At 43.8% G+C, this 7,069-nt stretch overlaps 1 protein-coding gene across 3 annotated transcripts in view; it reads left to right on the plus strand.

The window, feature by feature from the left end:
* INKA2 (inka box actin regulator 2) overlaps positions 1 to 7,069 on the plus strand; it is a 46,769-nt gene that overhangs the window by 36,754 nt on the left and 2,946 nt on the right. Inside the window, exon 1 of one of the 3 annotated variants that reach the window (XM_053250967.1) lies at positions 1,677 to 1,772. The exons of 1 other annotated variant lie outside the window; for it this stretch is intronic. The gene's annotated coding sequence lies outside the window, so the exon portion shown is untranslated. Of the gene's footprint in view, positions 1 to 1,676; positions 1,773 to 5,830; positions 6,089 to 7,069 lie in introns of those variants that run through there. One more of the 3 variants, XM_053250966.1, reaches the window with a different exon arrangement.

Here is a 7,069-nt window from a genome sequence, read left to right on the forward strand (position 1 = left end):
CTGGCCACTGTTGGAATGCTGGACTAGATGAATGTTTGCTCTGATCCAGCTAGTCAACCCTTCCATTCCTAGGCCTAAATGTGTGGACAGTCTGACATCATTGATTTAAAAAATGTGAAATGCAACACATATATAGACTAGACTTTCTAAACTCCAGTTATGTTGCCAAATTTTGGGGGTAGGGGTCATACCATGTAAAACTGACTGTCAGCCTGATTTGTCAGAAAATGTTCTGGAGGTTACATTCTTTTGACAAGTTGCAAAGACATAGCTTTTTCGAGAATCCTTTTAAAATCATCCTCAATTACAGATACAGATCTTTATTTTTAATGCAGTCTAGCTGTTTTTAATGTCATATTTTGTTATTGATGTTTTATTATATTGTTTGCACCTTGGCTACATTTTGTACAAAGGCAGGATTTAAAAAATGTAATAAATATCCATACCACTCTTCATGACAAAGGTGTCCTGGAGAAGGGGCCTATTCTTGGATATGCTTATATAGGTTTCCCAGTGCAAAAAAATAGAGACCCTCTTATCTTTGCATAAATCCTTGGTCTGATCCCTCATAATTTCTACAGCATTTGTCCTGGGGTAGATTAGATCAGAGATTGTATAAACTAGCATAGATCAAGATTTAGGTCTAGGTATTTTGGATCTTTGTGGTTATAACCTTTTGCTTTCTTCCAGAATAGGTCTTTAGCTATGAAATACAATTGTTAGATTTTCCCATGGGTAAATTTCCATACTAAGAAATGTTCCTTTAGTTAACTAATGATGCTAAAATTTTCAGGAGATGTTACTATATATGCCTGTCAGTTGGCTTCAAGGGACCTTTTTCTGCAGAGCACATTATGTAACTCTTATGCCTGTTTATATAAGGCTCATCTAAATAATAAAAAATACAGCTCCTCATTTAATGATGACCTCTATATTGCTATATTCCCCTCTTCCCTGAGTGGTGAGAAGTTTTCAGGGGCAACTCTGCCTGGGTTTTAGTTTCCCTTGAAAGGGAGAACACTGGAGAGTTGTGGCATCTTTGTAATACATGTTTTACATACAAATGTGCAAGTATAGCACAAGGTAAATGGGCACTCAGTGAGGCAGCAGATCTGTCCAAGAGAAAGAGAGATCCCCCTGCTCCTCAACGTTCGTTCACCTTTCATCTCTTTCTCTGCTTTTTTCACTGTTTGTTCCAAAAACAGCTTATTTTGTTCACACACACACACACACACACACACACACACACACACACACACACTTACTTCAGTTTCATGGGATGACCCCTGGTTCTAGTGTTGCAAAAGAGGGAGAACAATTTATTTCTGTCCACTCTACACACCCTACCTTACTTCATCTCCTCCCCTTCTCTGGCTAGATAAGGTATGTCACCTTCCCAGAGCGTTCTCCTTCAAAACACTTAGAGAGGCTGCCATTCATCTCTCAACCATATCTTAATAGAGCCATGCCATCAACTAACCATCCTGGCCTATGAACAGGTAATCTGCCTTTCAAAAGAATGGCTGGGAGGAACTCTACCAATACTGGTAGACCTGAGCTGTAGCAGTTGATTGTGACACAAGTGCTCTGGGAATGAGTCACAGGTTTGCCCACTCCACCTTTTCCCCTCCTCCTTTGTGCAATTGGTCTTCTGGAAATTCTAGAGCTAGGATGCTACACAAGAAGACCCTATCCCCCATGGCCACTTTTCATGCCTCAGATGGGGAGAAACGCCTTGAAGCAGAACCCCTGATGAAAACCTGAGCAATTGGGTAGGTTCATGTAGGAAGAAGTGGTTCTTAAGATATCCTGGCCAAGAGCACTTCGGGCTTTAGAGGTCAAAGACAGAACTTTAAATTGGGCTCGGACAAATTAGAAGCTAGAGAAGAGTATACAGTATTGAAATTACATGTTCGATACAAGATTCGATACAAGATTCAGGAGGAACTGAAGAACTAGGAACTGAAGCTTCTGAACAATTTTCAAAGGCTGACTCACAGTAATCTAATTGGGTATCACAAAGGCAGATGTGACAGTGGCCAGATTTGAGCACAGGTGAGATCTGTGAGCAATTTGATTTCTCACATATTCAGAGCCACGAGTGATTCTAACCTGTGCAGTACCTGCTACAAACAAGGTCCTCAGGGTTAGAGAAATCCACATCTAAAACCTCAAAGAGCTCTTTTGGTGGAAGCTCCAAAGTTTATCATCTCACAGAGCAGAGCTTATAACACCTGATTTTCCCAACTGAGGAAAAATACGAAAAACTCAGATGTTTAAATGATCTACTATATAAATTTTATAACAGTAAACCAGAGATGGGTAGAAAGTAGATTCTTAATATTTGAGGTTGATAACCCTCTATAGGTCTCATTTGATCTGCTGGGTGCAGTTACTCCTGGAGTCTGGTAGTTGAAAGTATGCAACAATAAATAAGGCATGCTTAGGTAAAGGTAAAGTGTGCCATCAAGTCAATTTCAACTCCTGGCGCCCACAGAGCCCTGTGGTTTTCTTTGGTGGAATACAGGAGGGGTTTACCATTGCCTCCTCCTGCACAGTATGAGATGATGCCTTTCAGCATCTTCCTATATCACTGCTGCCCGATATAGTAGCAGCGGGGATTCAAACCGGCAACCTTCGGCTTGTTAGCTTGTTAAATAATGCTTATATCCTGGCTGCTCCACTTAGGTACTCTTTGTTAATTAGCTGCTGTTTTGATTTCTTTTGCAACCTGCAGTGATGCTTCAGCAGATTTCACAACACGGTCTCCCTGTGAGTGGCACAGAAGATCTGGCGCTTTTAGCCATCCTGCAGGATGGGTTATGTAACAATCCTTGCATAACTTCTGCTAAGAGCACCTCTGGCAGCATCATGCTGATTTTCTCTTGAGGTTTTATGCTGCACTGCAGACTGTGTCTGAGATTATATAATAAACCACCATAAATTTGTATTTAAAAACTTGATATGCAGCGCATTCCTGCAGACATGTACTCGGAAGTCCGTTGTATTCATTGGGACTTATTTCTAGGTAAGGGTCCATAAGATTGCAGCTGTTGCTAACACTTTACTTGGTCTGGTCTTTGATCCCTTAAACGAACTATTCTGTTGTTCAGTTGATATCTCTGTCATAGTTTTATCTGGTTTCCACCAGTAATATACTGATTCGAATCCGACAGGTTACAACATAGAGCACATCTAAAAATCCATGCTCTAGCAATACGCATGGCAAAGAAGTGATTCTTTTCCACCTGCATTGCATTCACAAATTCACGTCCAGCAGAGTTGTCTAGGGTTGTGAGAGGGCTAATATGAGTCCCCTTCACCTTGAATTCAAATCCATTGGTTATGCACTGTGATGCTTTTAAGATCTTTTCACGGACAAAGTCTCTCATCACTCAGCTCCAGACAGTCCTGGAGGAAACTGATTAGCTAGACCAGGGCTGTTCAGCTTTGGCCCTCCTGCAGATGTTGGCCTATAACTCCCATAATCCTTGACTATTACCACAGTGGTTGGGTATTATGGGAGTATATTTTTGGACATACAAAAACATCTGGCGGGCCAAAATTGCGCAGCCCTGATCTAGACCCATTTCAGACTGGCTTTTGGGCGGCTATGGGGTTGAGACTGCCTTGGTTGGCCTGATGGATGAACTCCAATTAGGTATTGACAGAGGGAGTGTGACTCTGCGGATCCTTTTGGATCTCTCAGTGGCATTCATTCATTTATTCATTCATCATATTTTTATACCGCCTGATATGTAAATCTCTGGGTGGTGCACAAATCTCAACATTAAAATCACAGATTAAAATACATAACACATGATAAAAATAATATAAAACAAACTATTACAATTATTAAAATTCTAACTAAAAGCTTGTGAGAACAGGAAAGTCCTGAGGGTCTTCCTGAAACAAACAGAGAAGGAGATGCTCTTATTTCAGCAGAGAGAATATTCTAAAACCCTGGGGCAGCCACAGAGAAAGCTCAGTCCCAAGTCAGCACCAGACAAGCTGGTGGCAACCGTAACCAGATTTCTCCACAAGATTGTAAACGGTGGGAGGGTTCATGACAAAGGAGGTGCTCTCTTAAATAACCTGGTCCCAAGCCATTAAGGGCTTTATAGGTAATAACCAGCGCTTTGTTTTTTACCCAGAAACATATTGAGGCTATTCACACGATGGGAGAAAATTGGGCTAGTGGAGGCTAGCCTGATTTCCTCCCATCATGAGAACCACCAGGCTCGGCTGTGAGCCCGGTGGTTCCTAAGCGGGTAACCCGCTAAACTACCCCTGCCTTTAAACCGGGTTTGCGGAGCGAGCACTCTGCAAACCTGGTTTTTTAAATTGTGTGTTGGCGCGGCTGCACGGTGCGGCAACTCACAAGCAGACCCCCAACTGGGAAACTGAAAAGCAGCCTCCCAGCTTGGGGGTCTATCCAGCATGCCCTGCGCACTTGCGCAGGGCATGCTGGAGCTTCCGGGAGCCATGCAGCCCCCAAACTCCCAAACCCCCGCCGGCTCCATGACAGAGCAGGCAGTCATGTGGGCAACTGCTGCGGCCACCCGGAGCAGACTGACTGCGGGGAGAGTGGGCTCAGCCCACTCTCCCCGCAAACCGTCTCTAGGCGGCTCCCACTGATCGTGGGAACCGCCTCATTGGCAGCCAGTGCATTTGATACCATTGACCATGGTATCCTTCTGGGTCACCTGAGGGAGGTGAGATTAGGTTGCACTGTCCCAGAGACCACATTCTGTACCAGTTGTAGTTTCCGAACTATGTACAAAGGCAGCCCCACGTAGGGTGTATTACAGTACTCAAGCATGGAGGTCACCAGCATATACACTACCATTTTAAGGTCTGGAGGCCCTGGGCTTTGGCCTGGAAGTCCAGGGGGAAGAGCGCTGCTGTGTGTGAGCCGTGAAGAATAACTCAATACTGAACCCAAACACTGGTCTGTGGCTCAGGACTGCCTGCCCTGACAGGCAATCTCTCTCCAAGACCTCAAGTAAAAATATTTCCCCCAGCCCTGCTACCTAAGATATTTCAACTGAACGTGTCATGAGTAAAATCGGAGGCCATATAAATTATACATGCAAAGCATGCGCTCTCTCCCTCCGCTACTGTCCCTCTAGAAAAATGGAAGGAAGGACATTTTCCCTGCATGGGAATTGAACCCAGGCCACTGTGATGCGAGTGCCAGAGCCTGACCACTGGGCGGCCAGACACTTGGACTTGTGCTCCTTTGTTATTGTTGTGCTCTCTTGAGATGGGAAGCTGGGAATGAGCACCTCTGAAATATTAATAATTCCTAATAGGTCCTTGTCACATGAGGCATGCATTGTGATTATACCCCTCCCCTTCCCCCAAATGGGGGAGTTAATTGAATCAATGAAGTGAACAGCACAGCCATCCAGCATATGCTGACTTTCTGATCAGCCCCAGTCATTACTGCAGGACCCTTTGTCACTCATCGTTGCTTGATTACACCACTTGGCCTGCGAGGGGATTTGATGGGAAGTGTCCAATGAGGGTCCAAGCTGTTTCCAAAGCCAGCTTTGCAAAGCCCCAGATAAAAAGGGGCTTCCATTAATAAGGCGAGGAAGGTTAGGAGGAGAGGCATTACAGCAAATCTGGAAAGAGGTAAGGTGATAGTTTTCTCTGAGGCTTAGTGAACAGATGGGCCCCCAGGAGGCTCTAAATATGGGTAACATAAGAGCAGTTCTATTATAGGAATATGGCTGTTACTTATGCAGAAGTTGATACCGCTTTCTTTGGAGTTTCCTAGAAACTAGCCAAGAACAGAGGCTTGTAAATGCAATCAGAAGTTAGGGAAACCCTCTGTTTAAAGCTGACAGCTATTAGATCTCCCTTTGGCAGGCAGATTGGTTTCTGCTTTGACTTCAGCTGTTGTTGTTTTTCCCCCTATATCTGATTTTGAACCTTAGTATTTGGAGAGGCTTTTGCACACGCTTGTAGTTGCATGCCGTAGTTTTCGTAGTATGGTTTCCTGCAGAACAGGAGCCTTTTTGATCTGGTGAGATTTTCCAGTCTCTGCTCCCAAGGAAACCGTGAACGGCAGGAAGCCGAGGTAATGTAGCGAAATGATAGCAGATAATGCAGGGGGATGTAGTTAGCAGCCAGGCACACAGGTGTTAAAGGGACAGCTGCAGAATAAGAGCTCCAAAAGAGATGGCAGTGAGTGTTTGAACAGAGTGTGGTGATAACAGATAGAGGTTTTTCTGTGTCTTTGTGGACCTGGCTGCAGACCTCAACCTATCACAGGGTTCCTTCTTTTTCTTTAGCCCTGCAACTGAGAGAGAAGAGTGAGCAGCGGCAGCTGTTAGGAATCATGGCCCATTTGTTTCATGATGCCGCTTTGGGAATGGGATCTGGTTCCTCCATAGGAGAAAGTATATGGTGAAAGGGCAGAGTGGAGAATTTAGAAGCTAGAGAAAATGACTGACATGTTTAGCATGGTATGTGGCTAATGAAAAAGGCATGCTACTGGTGTGTCTAGCTTGGAAGCAATATATAGAAGCGGCGTCTACTTTTTAAGGAATTTTAATTCTATTAATTTCAAATTTGATTCTACGTTTCTATCACTTCTTGGCCTGACAGCGTTTTTAAAAACCCAAAGTTATGGCTTCGTTGAGCAGCAGTTAAGCCACTTCAGATTTCAGGAGGAACCTCACACTACTGAATACTCCCCCCTACAAAATATGTTCTGCACATAGAAAACTAGACAGGAGGGAGAAAGCTGCTAGTTTCTGTGGACAGGAATTTAATTATGGTGGGACATTTAATCATATACGGTTGCAGTTTGAAGGGATGAAGTCCAGCCAATGTTATGGAGTAATGACATCATAGGATTAATTTTTTCAAGGGTACTTTTGTGTCTTCCAAATCTGATGTTTGGTCAAATGTATGCATGATCTGAAACAAAGGAAAAGATTGTGTGTCTCAGTTCTGTAGGGACTTGGGCAGACCTCTGAGCAGGACTATGTGCTACTTACTCATCTGGAATAGTTCTTATGAGTGAATCTTTAGCCCTGTTCACATTATGTTGAAT

This window comes from Hemicordylus capensis, chromosome 4 (genome assembly GCF_027244095.1).
Source record: "Hemicordylus capensis ecotype Gifberg chromosome 4, rHemCap1.1.pri, whole genome shotgun sequence".
Lineage (NCBI taxonomy): Eukaryota > Metazoa > Chordata > Lepidosauria > Squamata > Cordylidae > Hemicordylus > Hemicordylus capensis.